Below are 16,580 nucleotides of genomic sequence, written 5' to 3'. Positions count from 1 at the left end.
ATTAAATTGTTAATATCAGTTATTATACTTTTATTTCTAAAATTTCTATTTGATCCCTTTTTTTATAAACTCCAATGCATTCTCTGATAAAATGCTTTGTCTTTTCCTCTATTTTCTGGAGCATGAAATCATATTGTAACCACCTGTGGGACTATTGCTATTGCCTGTTTATTTTTAACATTGTCATGTGGTCTTATTTCTATACTTGCATGGTGATTTTTAATTGAATGTTAGACACTGTATGTAACAATAAAAATTGTGAAGGATCTAGATGACGTTATCTTTCTACAGAGAATACTTAATTCTTTTTCTGGCAGGTGAATAGCATATAGGGAGGTCACCTTGATCCAGGTGAGGCTGGATTTCAGATATTTTTGGCAGAAAGGAGTCTTTAATTTCAACTTGCTTTTGCTTCTAGGGCAAGCTCTGATTCCTAGAGTGTACCCTTCAGGTGTCTCAACTGAAAGCCTGGGGTGTTTACTGGGGCTTCTCCACTTTGGTAGCTGCCCAACTCCAACCTCTTTTTCTCCAACCAAAGACTCTATTCAAGTTCTTTCGCTTTACAGTAGCTTCTTTCTGCTTAGTTTCTTGACACCTTACCCTGTGCATATGCAACTGAAGACTTGACAAACAGCTATAGCGAAAATTGCATGTAGAATTTCATGCTGACTCCTCTGCAGTTCCTACCTCTTTGAGATCTGGGCTTCTCAAGTTCTGCCCATGTTGGCGATCCAAACTCTTAACTTCTGTCTCTTCACCTCAATGAGACTGTCATAAGCCTCATGCTGATGATTTCTACTTCTTTTCCTTATTCCACAAATCAGCAAATCCCCTCAGAGGAACAAATGGGGACAAATGTGAGGTTCCCCTCAATGTGCTTCCCTTCTCTTTAGGATCTTAGACTCTCAAGTCCTGTCAACCTTGGTTGATCTCTACTGCCCTCAAACGCTTCATTTTTAAGTTTTACCCAGATTGCTTAGTTATTCTTAGTGGTAGGGGTAACGTTATATAATCTTTTATATCATAGACAAGAATGGAAATCATGTTACACATTATTTTATTTCATTCTATATTCTAATTGCTTTGAGGGTGAGTCTTGGCTTACTGATTTTCAATTTTTTTAATAAAAGCATTTAAGATATTTAAGATATCTTGTGCTTACACCCCTGTAGCTGCATCCCATGGGTTTTTATATATTATGGTTCCGTTAGTATTGGGTTCTAAATATTTTCAGTTGCTTACTATGATTTATTCCTTGACCTATGAGTTATTTAGAAACGAACTTTTCATTTCTAAATTATTTGGGATTAATTTTTCTTTTTCTTAATGATTTTTAAGTTATTTTCACTTTGTTCAGAAATGTGATCTGTATAATATCATTTCTTTGGGATTTATTAGGAATTTATTGGAATTTATTAGGAATTTACTGGAATTTATTAGAAGAATATATATTCTTCAATTGTTGGGTATAACATTCTATTTCTATCCATTATATCCAGCATGTTGAGTATTATTCAAATATTCCATATTCTTACTAAATTCTCAGTTCTAGAGGTATCATTATAGTAAGTTACATATTGAAATCTATTAAATTATGAAAATTTCAATTTCTTCATGTACTCATGTTAATTTTTACTTTGTTATTTTTGGTGTTTAAATTAAAATTGTTATAGCTCTCTAGTAAATTATATTTTTATCATATGGATAACATATTTATCACTAATATTGCTTATGGTCTTAAAATCTCTTCTGTCAGTTTTTAATAAAGCTATCTAAATTTTATTGAGTATTTTCTTGAGATATACACATATATGTATGCATGATATATGTAACATATAATTATGTATTCATGTTTGTTCATTTATTCTTTTATTTTCAATCTTTTCATGCCCTTAGATTTTAGATGTACTCAATTTTTATTTTTTAACTAATTTGACAATCTGTATGTTTAACCACTGTATTTAGGCCACTTATAACTCATATATTTAGACTTATTTATACTATTTTATGTTTTCTAGTTAACTTTTAAGGTCTTTTGTCTCCTTTTAAGATTTTTTTTAATTTTTATTTTTAGGTTTTGAAAGGTTTTTTCTCTCCCACTTTTCCCTCTACTGGTTGGAAAATATTATGTTCTTTATTCTTCTCATGATTCTTTTAAAATTGAGCATGGGATTCCAGTTTCTTTCTGGAGCAAATGCTTCTCATTCGCAGTCTGGGATGACTGTGTGCCACCGTGCCAGTTCTCAGGCCACAGAGCTGAGTTTCTCAGGCCAGGAACCAGTTGCCCAGTGCCAGCTGCCTGAGTTCCAGACTCCTTCCTCATCAGGTGTTTTTCTCCCCGTCCCAGGGCACCTAGCAGTTCCTGTTATCTCATGCCTCTCTATCTTCAACTTTTCATGACTTTAGTTTTTAGTTTCCTCTTCATTTCTGGCATCTGGGCATTTTCATTTCTTGCTTTCATGGTTAGGTACATATTGTTTAAAGTTTTAAACAGTCTATCCATAATTTATCTTGTTTGGAATGGAAAGGTAGTATCCAGGGTTAGCTCAATTTACCCCTCTGAATTTGGTATAAAGCCAGAAATTTTCTAAAACAGAAATTTGCTATTTCTACTTTGAAGATCCCTACATCCAAATTGCCTTACCATTACAGAGTACTTCTTCCACAGTATATGGGAGACATGTTAGTGTCATATAACTAAAAATTCAGTCGGTAGGTAAATGGAGTACTTCATCACATGTCTGGAAATTCAATATTAGTTCTATTCCCATCACCAACTTTGTGACTTTGAGTAAGTTATTAAATGTCTCTAGCTAAACTCTTTTTTCTTATTTAATGTAGCTAGTCATGCCTCTCCCTACCTCTTATCTCAAAGAATCCCCTTGAATATTAAATGGAAAATTAAAAGATAAAATTGTATGAATGAAAGCTCTTTTTTTTTTTTTTTTTTGTAGAGATGGAGCCCCGCTCTGTCACCCAGGCTGGAGTGCAGTGGTGTGATCTCAGCTCACTGCAGCCTCCGCTTCCCAGGTTCAAGCAATTCTCCTGCCTCAGCCTCCTGAGTAACTGGGATTACAGGCACATGCTGCCATGCCCGTCTAATTTCTTTTGTATTTTGGTAGAGACGGGGTTTCACCATGTTGTCCAGTCTGGTCTCTAACTCCTGAGCTCAGGCGATCCGCCCTCCTTGGCCTCCCACGTGCTAGGATCATGAGCCACCGCACCCAGCCAGCTCTTAATTTTGTTAAAAAAATTATCTATAGACAGTTATTGTTACTATTGTCATGTATTTTAACTTTTATTTTAAGTTTAGGGGTACAAGTGCAGGTTTGTTATATAGGTAAACTTGTGTCATGAGAATTTGTTGTACAGATTATTTAATCACCCAGGTATTAAGCCTAGTACCCATTAGTTATTTTTCCTGATCCTCTCTGTCCTCCCACCATCCACCCTTCAAAATGCCCCAGTGTGTGTTGTTCCCCTCTATATGTCCATGTGTTCTTATCATTTAGATCCCACTTATAAGTGGGATTTTGCTTGTCTGTTCCTGTGTCAGTTTGCTAAGGTTAATGGCCTCCAACTCAATCTATGTCCCTGCAAAGGACAACAGTCAAGCTGAGAGCCAGGTCAGGAATGAACTCCCATTCACAACTGCCACAAAAAGAATAAAATACCTAGGAATACAGCTAACTAGGGAGGTGAAAGATTTCTACAAGGAGAACTACAAACCACTGCTCAAAGAAATCAAAGATGACACAAACAATTAGAAAAACATTCCATGCTCATGGATAGGAGGAATCGATATCATTAAAATGGCTATATTGCCCAAAGCAATTTATAGATTCAATGCTATTCCTATTAAACTACCACTGATATTCTTCACAGAACTAGATAAAACTTTTTTAAAATTCATATGGAACCAAGAAATAGTCCAAATAGCCAAAGTAATACTAAGCAAAAAGAACAAAGCTGGAGAAATCACACTACTTGACTTCAAACTATACTACAGGGCTACAGTAACCAAAACAGCATGGTACTGGTACAAAAAGAGACACATAGGCCAATAGAACAGAATAGAGAATCCAGAAATAAAGCTGCACACCTACAACACTCTGATCTTTGACAACCCTCACAAAAACAAATAATGGGGAAAGGATTCCCTATTCAATAAATGGTGCTGGAATAAATGTCTAGCCATATTGTTGTCATTATTAATGTCTAGTTAACTACATCCATTGAGAAGAAGTGAAGCTCATGGAGGATAATAACTACATTTCAACTACCCTGTAGCTTTGAACATAGTGCCCTGAACAGAACAGATATTTAAAAATTATGGATGGATTAACATAAAGAATCTATAGCAAAATATATAGACTAGCATTTAGGGGGGTTGGAAAGTTAATATATTTAGCTTTAGACCCCATGCCATAATTTTAGGTATTTGATCAGGAAATATTGTCAAGGTATTGTTCCCTAGAGTAGGATTCAAGCAAATCCAAACATATTTTCAGTTATCAGTAGACACTTAAGCATTTAACAATGGGTAAAATGAATTTTACTGCAAATGAATGATTGCCCTTGATAGCTGAAGTGTAGTAAAGCCTTAAATAATACATTAACTAATTGCTTCTTATTCCTGATGTTTGTTAATGGTTTTTAATTGTAACATGAATTTCAATTCATTTGCTCCCAGAAACCAGAAAATAGTGAAGGTAAACATGGGGACTGCTACCAACTCCAGGAGCTAGGGAGGTACACTTCATGTTTCACCTATTTGGATGATATAAATTGAATTCTCTGCATGAAACCTTCAGACAAGTTCTTTACTATAGAAATCCAAAGTGAGAATGTTGATTGCAGTAGCTACCCTGGGAAGAGTCTTTCTGAATGTGCTATTGCACAGTATTGTAAAAAATGTACTTGTGGAATCTCAATGTGGTTTTTGGTCCCAGTGGGATAGCGTAGTCACAAGCTTTGCCAGCAGGACAAGGGAAAAATATTAAGGTTTCTCTATTATGTGTATAGATCTAACCAAAATATAGGAAGCCGTCAGGGAAGTTGAGACTCTAGCCATAACCGGTCTGAGTTCACTAGTGCCCTTCAGTACTCCTTGATGTCAGAGTCCCCATTCCCTGGGAGTGAAGGAGGGTTGTTCCCACATGCCTTATTCCACTTGTTTAAGCCCCACTCTGGTGAATACAACCCATATTCTTTTTAGTCCAGCAAGCTTTCCCTTCTTCTAGTCATTTTCTGCATTTGTATTTCATACCAATCTCCTACTCAAAGATATACAATGGCTCCCCACTGTTTAGCTTTTTACTCCTTATTCCATGTTCAGAGCCTTCCACTGTGTGGTTCTGGTTTTGGTTCTGATTCTAATTCATCTTAATTAACTTTCACTGTGGTCCCTGGCTCCATCAGCCTGGTTTATATAGGACCTCGATGTGTTCTACTCATTTCCCCTTGCATGCCTGGGACTCTTCTAGCAAGAGGGGTTTCTCTCTCATCTCCACTTATCTGAAACTTGTTTTCTGACTGAAGACAGATCCCCCTTTATTTGGAAAGCTGTCCTCTTTTAACCAAGTTCTCAGCTTTTGAAGGGCTCCACTTGGAATCTTGAGGAAAGAAGAATACCCTTCTAGCCATCCACGTGAGACAAACCTACCAAAAATTACCTGGGTGGTGGGTGTTGCAGCTGGATGTCATTCTGAATTTCATACTTCTTTCAAAGCTAGTTCAAATCCCACTTTTTCTAGCCCATCCCAATGGGATCTCTTTTTCCTCTCAGTGTTTATAAATCTTGTAGACTTAAGATTTAAAAGATAAAACAGATAAAAGATGAAACTTCCCTGTATCAATATTTCCCAAATCTGAGAAACGTATCAACCTTGCCAGTGGAAAAAAAATTCTCCCTAATATTGACTCCAACTATTTTCAGAATGATACCTAAAATATACAAACATAAAATAAAGTACAGATCCTTAGCAGTTTTATTTCATATAAAAGTTATAGATTAAATAAATCCTCATAACCAAAATCAAGTTCACGGCATGTCACAGATAATGTCATTTTGCTGAAGTTAATTATGACAGATGATGTCATTTAAACTAAATCACCGATATAAATGTGAATATGGTTCCAAGTGCCATAGTAGAGGTCTCCTGGCCAACCTGTCGTCTATTAACTGTGTAAGTTCTGGGCACATAGCCTCTCTGAGCCTCAGTCTCCTCATCTGTAACTTAAATATTCCTGGAAAGTATTTAATGATAGGATTGAATTGTAACAGATTGAATTAAATATGCATGTGAATTGCTCTGCATAGTGTCTGGCAGGTGATAGATGTTCAAAAGCTGTTACCTATTATTATTATAGTACAGTCATAGTAGTATTCTAATTTGATCATTAAAAAAACCAAGTTTTAGTCAATTAAGTAACTGTCCTTGGGCTACCCAATGTCTTTATGCTGAAATGCTCTGGTAAGAGTCTACAGTACAGAGAAAAGACATTATGAATTTATACTTCTTTCTGGTTATGGATTCACCTAACTTGAACAATATTCCAAACTCTATAAAGCATAGTGTTAGTATACAAGGATATTTCATTAAATTTATTAATTTATTCCCAATCTTGTTCCTAAAAGGATTTGATGTAAAAATATAATAAAATAAATGGAAAGAGAAAACAAAATAAAGAGAAAAATGAAGAGAAGATAGTAAAAAAAACTCAGGGTTAATATCAGTTAGGTATGCTATACATTTCATTAAAGCCCCTAAAGATAATTTAAATTTTCTGGTTCTGATATTGTGCTATAGTTATCTAAGGTATAACCACTGGGGGAAATGGTGACAGGTACATGGGACCTCTCTGTTCAATCTTTGCAACTTACTGTGAATCTATAATTATTTCAAAATTAAAAGTTTTTACATTACAAGTTGAACTTGAAGTGGTCTGGGTTTTCAAGGAACTGAAGTCTGAGGGACTTTCTGTCTGCAGGTCCTCAAACAGTAATACTGTTTGAAGGAGTGGTCTTGATTTCAACAATTTCCCTGCTTAAACCCAATGGTAAGCCGGGCGCGGTGGCTCAGGCCTGTAATCTCAACATTTTGGGAGGCCGAGGTAGGTGGATCACCTGAGGTCAGGAGTTTAAGACCAGCCTGGTCCAACATGGTGAAACCCCATCTCTACTAAAAATAAAAAAATTATCCGGGCATGGTGGCATGCACCTGTAATCCCAGCTACTCAGTAGGCTGAGGCAGGAGAATCTTTTGAACCTGAGAGGTGGGGGTTGCAGTGAGCCGAGATTGTGCCATTGCACTCCAGCAGCAGCCTGGGCAACAAGAGTGAAACTCCATCTCAAAAAAAAAAAAAAAAGGAAAGAAAGAAAGAAAAAACTACAGTGATTTTCATGCATGTGATAACTTGGGTGAGCTCCAATGCTCACCAGGAGCGGAGGGCCAAAGATAAAGTCAGTAAAAGCCTACTTCTGCATTAAGATGAACTGGCTTGTTCCATGGCTGAGAGGGAGGGACTATTACCCTTCATGAGACCTCCATGGACAGTATCTTTCAACTGGGCCTTTGATAAATATTGAATAACAGACATTTTCAAGTGATTGATAAAGATTAAAAAATAGCTGCATTTTGAGTGGCTCCTATGGTCAAATCATCAAATGCTTCCTCTTCATTGTCTCTAATAGTAATGACTATTATTTGTTTGGTGCTTTCTATGTGGCAAGTTCTATGTGATCCTATAGCGACTGCATTTTATCCTACAACTATCCTATTTTTACCATGAGGAAACAAGGCTTGGAGAGGTCATTTAACTTACCTGGTATCACAGAGCTGATAAGTAACAAACTTGAGATTCTAACCAGGTTTGGCTGACCACAAAGCCAATATTCTTAACAACCATCTTATATTTCTACCAAGCACCAGCTCTTCTCTGAGCTGCTGGGGAGAACAGAACAGGAGGACTGGGCGTTTCTTCCCTTAGCAGTGCAGTCATGTTTTGTATCTGTTTTTGGTGTTTTATTAATGATTACAAACACATATTGAACCATATTGAACCTGTTAGGCATCAGACACTGTGCACTTTGATTTCAATATCTCATGGAATCTATTATTCTATTAAATTAGTAATAGTTAGGTACCAATATTATTACCCCCATTTTATAGATGAAGAATCTGTGGGTTCTCAAGTTTAACTTGCTTAGGAATGCAGCAGTAGTGGTGCCAGAATTTAAAGTCAGGCCTGTTTTAAGAACTGGTCCTCTTAAGCTGCATTACAGCTTGGAAGTGAACTGAGGGAGGAGGGGAGGGACTGTCATTGTGTATATCTCCTGTGCCAGGGCCATGCAACTGCAAAACCAACTCAGAAACTACTGGTTGCCTGATGAAACTGCCTGGAACATCATCACCAAGGTTTGCATGCTGACAGCTATTCACTAATAATGCATGAAGAAGGAAGGAAATGATTATGATAGACAGGTAGGTAGGTAGGTAGGTAGGTAGATAGATAGATAGATAGATAGATAGATAGATAGATAGATAGATAGATAGATAGATTCAGATAGACAGATTTTCTGGTAGAGTCTTAGTGCAGATATTCTGTCCTCAGGTGTGTCATCTTCAGCAAATTTGACCATCGTGATTACCCACCACTTTGCCAAAACAGCATACCTTATGGTGAAGCTAAAGAATACGCTTTTTATGTTGGTAATCTTGAATAAGAAACTTTTTCATTTCCCTGAACACTCCAGGTTTTCATATTTTTTGAAAATGAGGTCATACGATAAATAATTACATTTGGTGCTCAATGTATTAGGAAATTAGTCCCAATTCTCTACTTCTCTTAGTAAGGATAGACCCAGCCAAGTTGTCCTCAAACATCCTCTCCCACCCCTGAATGCCAGCCAAGCTCCAGGGCAGAAGGTAACAGATTTCCGGAATGAAGCCTTTCAGTACCAGCAGCCAATCACGTGGGAATGAAGAAGGCTCTCTCCTACAACTGAAACCACAAGGGAGTTAGAACAGGAGGCAAGATAATTACCTACCTGGAGAACAGCCAGGGAAGCAGCCCGAGCCTCTTGTGAAAAATGCCATGGGAAATGTAATGACCACATGTGGTAAGGAGGCCCTCGGTTTCCTACCTGATCTGATAAGCAAGGTCAAGGCAGGACACTGATCCTAGAGACAGAAGGGGCTGGTATTTATTATTTATCCAATCCTTGCAGCCAGCCAGGCTCTGCATGAGGCAGGGATCAATTTGAGCATCTACCTTAGGGTTTAAATTTTTTCTTCGAGGACCCAAATTTGAGTCCTCCTGTTCCCCCTTTTCTTACACTAAACTCTTGGAATCCAGGGGTCTTTGCTGATTTGTAGGGAGTGGGCAATAACTTCATCATCAGAAGTTCACCCTGTATTCTTACATGTTTATTTCCCTAGGCTTCTCCTCTCGCCTACTTACCTACCTGTTGCTCATCCTTCAGAAATTCAGTGTCTCTTCCCTGATGCCCCAGGACTGGAGGGGGGAACTACCTTTGGGGATGTGTTGAATTTTGTAACATATTCTCCCGTAGCGCCTCACTGAAATCTAAACTCCTGTTTCTCCCACTAGCCTGGAAGTTTCTTGCAATCAGGGGCAGTTCAGTAGTTTATTCAACAGCAGTATCCCTGCTGGGCATGGTGGCTCGCATCTATAATCCTAGCACTTTGGGAGGCCAAGTAAGAAGGATCACTTGAGGCCAGAAGTTCAAGGCCCACCTGGGCAATGGAGTGAGACCTTGTCTCTACAAATAATTTTTTTAAAAATGGATGGGCATGGTGGTGCATGCCTGTAGTTCCAGCTTCTCTGGAGGCTAAAGCAGGAGGATTGCTTGAGCCTAAGATTTCAAGACTGCAGTGAGCTGTGAGTGTGCCACTGCACTTTAGTCTGGGTGACAGAATGAAACCCTGTCTCTAAAAGAAAACGAAAAAGAGAAAAAAAGATGATATTCCCATACACAATTCATAAATAGGGATATGATATAAGCATAACTTGGAAGTTTCCCTGATTCCTAGGTAATATGTGCTAACACTCCACAGTTTTGTTCCACCAAACAGTAACTGATGCAATCAAACAAAGCTGATCCCAGCAAGCCACTAATGAATACAATACTGAACCCAGTGCCCATTTGCCTCACTGTATACATCCTCATTTGCCCACTAGCAGACCTTCTAAGTTTCCCTCCTGGATCCTCCCAGCCTACATACTTCTCCAAGGTCACTTGCAGAAGGTTCTAGGACCTGCAAGTCACTATCTGCATCTCTCTGAGTATGTTTCCTTGACAGCCAAGAGAGATTGCCTGGGCTGTACATACGGCAAGAACTGCTAAGGAATTAATGACCCAGTGGTGATCTGCAGCCAGACACGTCCCACTTGGGCTGAGTCCCAGTTGCCCACAGTAGTAATCTGTTCACTGATGTCATGTAATAAAATGAAGAGACTTTCCTCCCTGGCCTGCTCATTATTCCACTCTCTTACTGTGCTTCCTCTAGATCACCTCCCAATAAACTACTTGCACCAAAATCCTGCTCTTAAGGTTGATTTGAGGGAAATCTGAGCTGATACACCTCACTCTTCCTCTTGACTGCATCTCCACGCTGTCTTGGAAGTGCTGGAACACGGTCCTCCCCGTCCATGGCCCCGCTTCCATATTTCAGTGACCTCTGGCCTCCACCCTCCCTTACACCTCACACCCACTTCTACCAAGCAACCAATCACCTTTTAACAACTCTTTATTTAATAAATATTTACAGTAGTTGGTAAATATTTACCACAGTATTTATTATTTAGAAATTTAACATGTCTTTTTAACTATGTTAAAACTTTTAGAACTGTTATTGTTTTTTGTTACTCATGTTAGTGCTCTGGTTACAAAACAGCCTAGGTTTTGAGTGGTCTGTTCCAACTTTATTTTTCTTCCAAGTCCTGTTATTTTTTAAGTGCATGATTTTGCAGAACATGAGGTTTTGGAGGAGTGCATACAGTGTTTTAGTGTATAACCACTTGTATTAACAGAGTGCCTGGCATGTATAAGTTGCTCAATAGATATTTGGTGAATGAATGAATAGACGAATGATGGAATGAGCGTTCTAGTCATTCACTTAGACTTTGAAGAAGCCACAATTTTTTATGTGACAGAGATTCCATTTGCAACTAGGAAACCATTCCATATGCCCATCTGAATTTTCAGCAATGTTTTAATTTAAATGATTACCTGCTTTATGGATTTAATCCTCAAGGTAGTAGAAGAAACTTTTGAATGTTTAAGGAAGGAGAATATCCAAACAAAAAGTTCCTCCTAGAGTTTAGATCTTTATAATACATTTTATCTGACTACATATTTTTATTTCTGAAGAAGCATGACAACCTGTAAATCAGATGGTAGCTATTTAGCTATTTGCTGTCCGGATGTATGTTGTTCTTATTTCCACTATTTCTAAATTTTGAGAACACTATTCACTAACACGCTCTCATAAAGAGTGCAGTCAATTTATACAATTTAAATAAATATATTTCAGCCAACACAATTAAAATGATCCACTTAACTCCAAGAGCAGTCAATTAATCAGCATGTACGGAATTGATTAAACATATTTTACGTGGAACGCACTGTGCTAGGAATCATGAGGAGAGACACGAAAGTAGAAAATGACCATATTTCTAGGTTTTTCAGGGTTAGCCTTCAAATATTCTGCCCTCTTATGCGCAGAAGTACCAGAGCCCCATTTTGGGATTTGGATGAGGTGGCAGCCATGATAATCAATATTCTCCACCCTCAAGGTGCTTTCATTTATTTAGGAAAATAGACACAGGTACAAGAACAAATTGAGACGGCAATACAAGTGGCACACATCAATCTCCTCCCAATGTTCTCCACGTGCCTAAGGGATCTTTGGGAGGTACATGGGGAACACTGGAGGAGGGAAGAGGTGAGTCTGGGGTAGATAGGGCATTCCAGAGCTCTACTTCTCTTTTCAAATTTGGCTTATTCATGATTTCAGTTTTTTGTTTGTTTGTTTAAGAGCCCACTTCTTGGGGGAAAATTGAGAACCACAAGCAGAATCAATAAGAACAAAGAATTGGAAGAAGGTCCAGGAATGGGATCCCTGTGAGTTAAGGCACTATGGGAAACCATTTTAAGGAACAACAAAGAGAAACAATATCAGGTGAGCCTTGAGATTAGATAAATGAAGAGAAGAGAAAATGGTAGGCCAATAACAAGGCCCACGATTTTATATACATGCAAGAATGTACAATTGAGGCAATTAGCAAGTTAATGCTGCCCCCCCCATAAAACCAAAACAAAACAAAAAAATGCTGCCTAAAATGTCTAGAAGTCTGTAGCAATGTTTGTTTAACCTGAATTTTCTAAAAGATTTTTAGAATGTTAAACATTTCTCACTTTGTTCACGGTCACCTCTTAAAAGCAATGGGCAAAAAATGCAGAGTTTGGGTCAGACATTTGTGGGTTAGAATTCTGCATTTGAAACTTACAAGTCACTCAACCCTCAAGGCATTCATTTCCCCATTTGTAGAATGTAGAGGAAGCATTAATGCATGGTAGAGTTATGCACATGAGGAACCATAAAAATGTGGAGGAATCACTAATGCATGTCAGAATTACATACACGGAAAGTGTAGCCCACTGTACACTAAACCCTTAATTGAACATGAATGAAAATAACCTAGTAGGTTGTAACTAAGTTTTATGTCTTTAAATTTCTGACCATTCACCAGGATATAACTCTTGCTAAATAAGAGTAATATTGGCCTTCTTGCTTCCTATAATGGAAAGAAGAAGAATAGCTATGCAAGAAATAATAATAACAAAGTGCAAGATATTGCTGGCTGTGCTGTGTGTGATAGAGGATAAGTGATTGATTTTTCACGAGACGACTGTGCTGTTTTGGGTAGGTGTACATATGGGCATGCCATTTCTTTTATTTGCTCCTTGTTCTTGTTCACCTAGACCAGGGCGTCTCAAACACTAATGTGCATATGAATCATCTGGACATCTTGTGAAAATGCGGATTCTGGGTCTGTAGGTCTGGGGTGGTGCCTGAGAGTCTGCGTTTCCAGCAAGCTCTCAGGTGATGCTGGTGTTGCTTGTCTGTAGATCACACTTTGATTCAAAGGGCCTAGGTTCTCATTTTCAGTCTTCAAAACCCAGCCCCTGGGTTCTTCCCTCCAGGAAGACTTTCCTAACCTCGACACTGTCTCAGTCTTCAGTAAAAATGCTAAGCTAAAACTGCAAGGCAACTCCTAGGCCCACCATATAAAATACAAGATTCCCAGTTAAATTTGAGTTTCAGAAAAAAAAAAAAAAAAAAAAACAACTTAGACTATTGCATGGGATATACTTATGCTAAAAATCTATCTGTTGTTTATCTGAACTGCAAATTTACCTTGGTGTTCTGTAGTTTTATTTGCTAAGTCTGGCAACCCTACCTGCTACCCACCCATCCTGCCCCATTCCCAGCACATACAATTAGATTGCTGTCCCTGAACCTCTTTTAACCAGAAATTCCAGGGCAGGCACTGCCTCACAGGTCCTTGTTTATGTAACTGTGGTAACCTGGGGCTACTTCTAACTTTTCAGTAACTTCACAGAGATAAGCTCATTGTTGATGACAGGTCTTTTTCCTGTTGGACTGTGAGCTACTTGGGAGTAAGGACTACATCTTCACCTGTGTCTCCCCTGTTTCTAGCAGAGTAAAATATGCACAGTAAATATTTGCCAAGTTGAACTGAGCTGAATTAGCTCAGATCCTGATTCGGCTGCTTTGGTTGATGGTAGAAAACGGCTTTGGCAGAGGTTGAAGGACCTTGAGGCTTTGGAAACAGGGGTAGGTCTGGGGTCAAAAAGAAACATGTTAATCTTTTCAGCAAAGATCTTTGTTCTTTAAAAAAAACTAATTAATCCAATCAAGGAATATTTGTCTACATATTAGCATCAAACTCTCTCTTAATTTCAACTAGAATAAGTACATACTCTACCATGCCCAAAATAAATTGCCCCACCTCTCCATATGACTTTTCTTCTAAAGGTTCATCTCCTACCTTTCTCTTTACTTGCCTGAGGACTAAAATCACATTCACTTAGATTAACATCATGTGGCACTTACTTTTTCTTCCTCAGTGATCCGCAATGGAGATTCGGTGGGTCTTACAGAATAGAACTAAATTTAAGGATATTGGGTCTTAAAATGTCTCCTGATGGATATTGGCCAAAGTGGCTTTCACCAATCCCTCCACAAATGTATGTTTGATTGCTTCTTTGCTAAATACTAAAGAGTCTTTGATTGTGTCCTGAAAGATGTAATCATTTCCAAATGTGCTTTCAACATTCAGCAGTTAAGCTTCACAGGGTGGAGTATAACTCCAAGGCCTCTGTCTTCATGAAAGTTACTGGTACCCAAGTCAACATTTGGACCGCTTGTGTTTTCAGGAAGGGAGGACTCAAAAGCCCCTGCTTATCTCTAAAGCTGTCTGTATCATTCAGCCAAATGGAACTGCGATGAGGTTGTACTATGTGGCCACTCTAATGTTCTCCTTCATGGAAGCTGACATAGGGGACTTTTTGCCTCCAAAACCACACTGAGTCATGGAAAGCCTGTCACTAGCAGCAATTTTATTTTAATTCATTATTCAACATTTACACAAGCTTAGGCTTCATTTGGTATATGTAATAGCTAGCAAGCCAAGTTTCTTTTATGAAAACCGAGAATCCAAACAAAGAGTAATTACTCTGAGAAGGGAAAACCACCGTCAGTCAAATAGTGCCACTCTAAATATTGACACTGTATACTTTCTGCTCCAGGTTAACCAGTTAGATCCCACTGGCCTGCAAGTATAATGCTACCTCTGGAACAAAAACTACATACAAAGATGAAGGTAAGGTATTTGATATAGGAAAATAATAGGGGAAAACTTGAAAGTCTGCACAGCAACACAGGAAGCAGAAATGAAATGGTCAAAGTGATGAGGGAAGAAAGAAGAGTGCAGACCACATTTACAAGTTACAATAATCATAGCCACCATTAACTGGTACCTTTTAGCTACCTGCCCCCATGCTAAGCGCTTTATATGTGTTAGCTTATTTAGTACTCACACATACACACAAAGTATTTGGAGAAGTTGCATAATGCCCATTTTGCCCCACTGTCCCTGAGGTCTACATTAGCAGCTATTAACAGAGTAGAGGTCTTTGAGTCTTAAGAAATCAACTTTCAACAGCCCCTTGCTGTGGGTATCTTTATCATCCCACCTCCCAGAGTGGATCTCTGTTACCATTTCCTTTGTATTTTTCTTTTCCTTTATGACAGTTTATATTGAGCATCTTTTCATATCATGAATTTTCATGTGAAGGTGCTGGGCCTCTGGCTGAGCCCAGGCTAGAGGTATAGAAGCCTGTTCCCAAGGCAGGAGCAACTTTCTGATCCTAGAAAGCTAATGACTTTGGGTGAAAACAGTCACATGTCCTCAAAAACAATCACTTTTGACTTTCTTGTTTTAAGCAGTCAGGCCCCAACGGGATATCATGGTGGAAAGAGAATCCCAAAATATATATTCCCAGAAAATATTTGATCACATACTCCAATCCCCTCATTATGCCAGTGAAGAAACAGGCTCAGAGAAGTTAAAAACCATGCTCAAATTCACATAACCAGTTAGCCTTAAACCTAATCTGCATTCTGTTCTCCATACTAGTCTGCTAACTGGATTCTCTTATTAAGGCAATGGTAACTGGGGAGCCAAGCAAATTTGAGTCTTGAAACCCAGTTATTCTTTATTGGAGCCTCACCCTGAGCAAGAATCTAAAACTATGAATCCCCTATACACACTCCTATGCAGATTTGAAAATCCAACTAACAGACTCAAAGGTTGAGTACCATTTTCTTGCTACTGAACAGAGTTGCCCTCTTTCCCCTCATTACTGAATACTGGGGACAGCAGCAGCAACACTTCACCAGTTTGTAATAGTGCAGACTCTCCCATTGCCAGGCATCCGAGGCTATTGAAATGTATGACATTGATAAGGGAAAGAAGAGGTTTTTTCCTTCTAATACCATACATTTTATTAGAAGTCAGACATGTTTATTGTCTAAAATAAGAAAATGAGGATAATGAAATAAAATGTAAAGACATCTAAAATCTCACCATCCAGAGATAATCACTGGCAATATTTTGTCTCTCTTCTTAGGTATTTTACTATAGATAATATATGGGTATGTGTGTTTCCCTGTACTTAAGCATAATTCTCTTACCAAAAAAAGGTAGTATTACATTTTGTTTAATAATTGTTCAATTATAAATAATAAATATATTCTCATGTCAAGAAATGCACTTTGGTAGCCTGTTTGATGGATGCAGAGCATTTTATTATGCATTCAATTCATTTAGCAAACATTTATTGAGTGACTGCTTTGCCCTCAGGTACCAGGGACACAGAGGTGAATAAGGCAATCAGCAGCCCAGTGATATAACCTCATGGAGTTGTATCATGGCACCAGTCAAGGTTCTGAAGGTTGAACTTT

This window comes from Pan paniscus, chromosome 16 (genome assembly GCF_029289425.2).
Source record: "Pan paniscus chromosome 16, NHGRI_mPanPan1-v2.0_pri, whole genome shotgun sequence".
Lineage (NCBI taxonomy): Eukaryota > Metazoa > Chordata > Mammalia > Primates > Hominidae > Pan > Pan paniscus.
The sequence above is the reverse complement of the archived record's forward strand: the minus strand, read 5'-3'. Positions refer to the sequence as shown.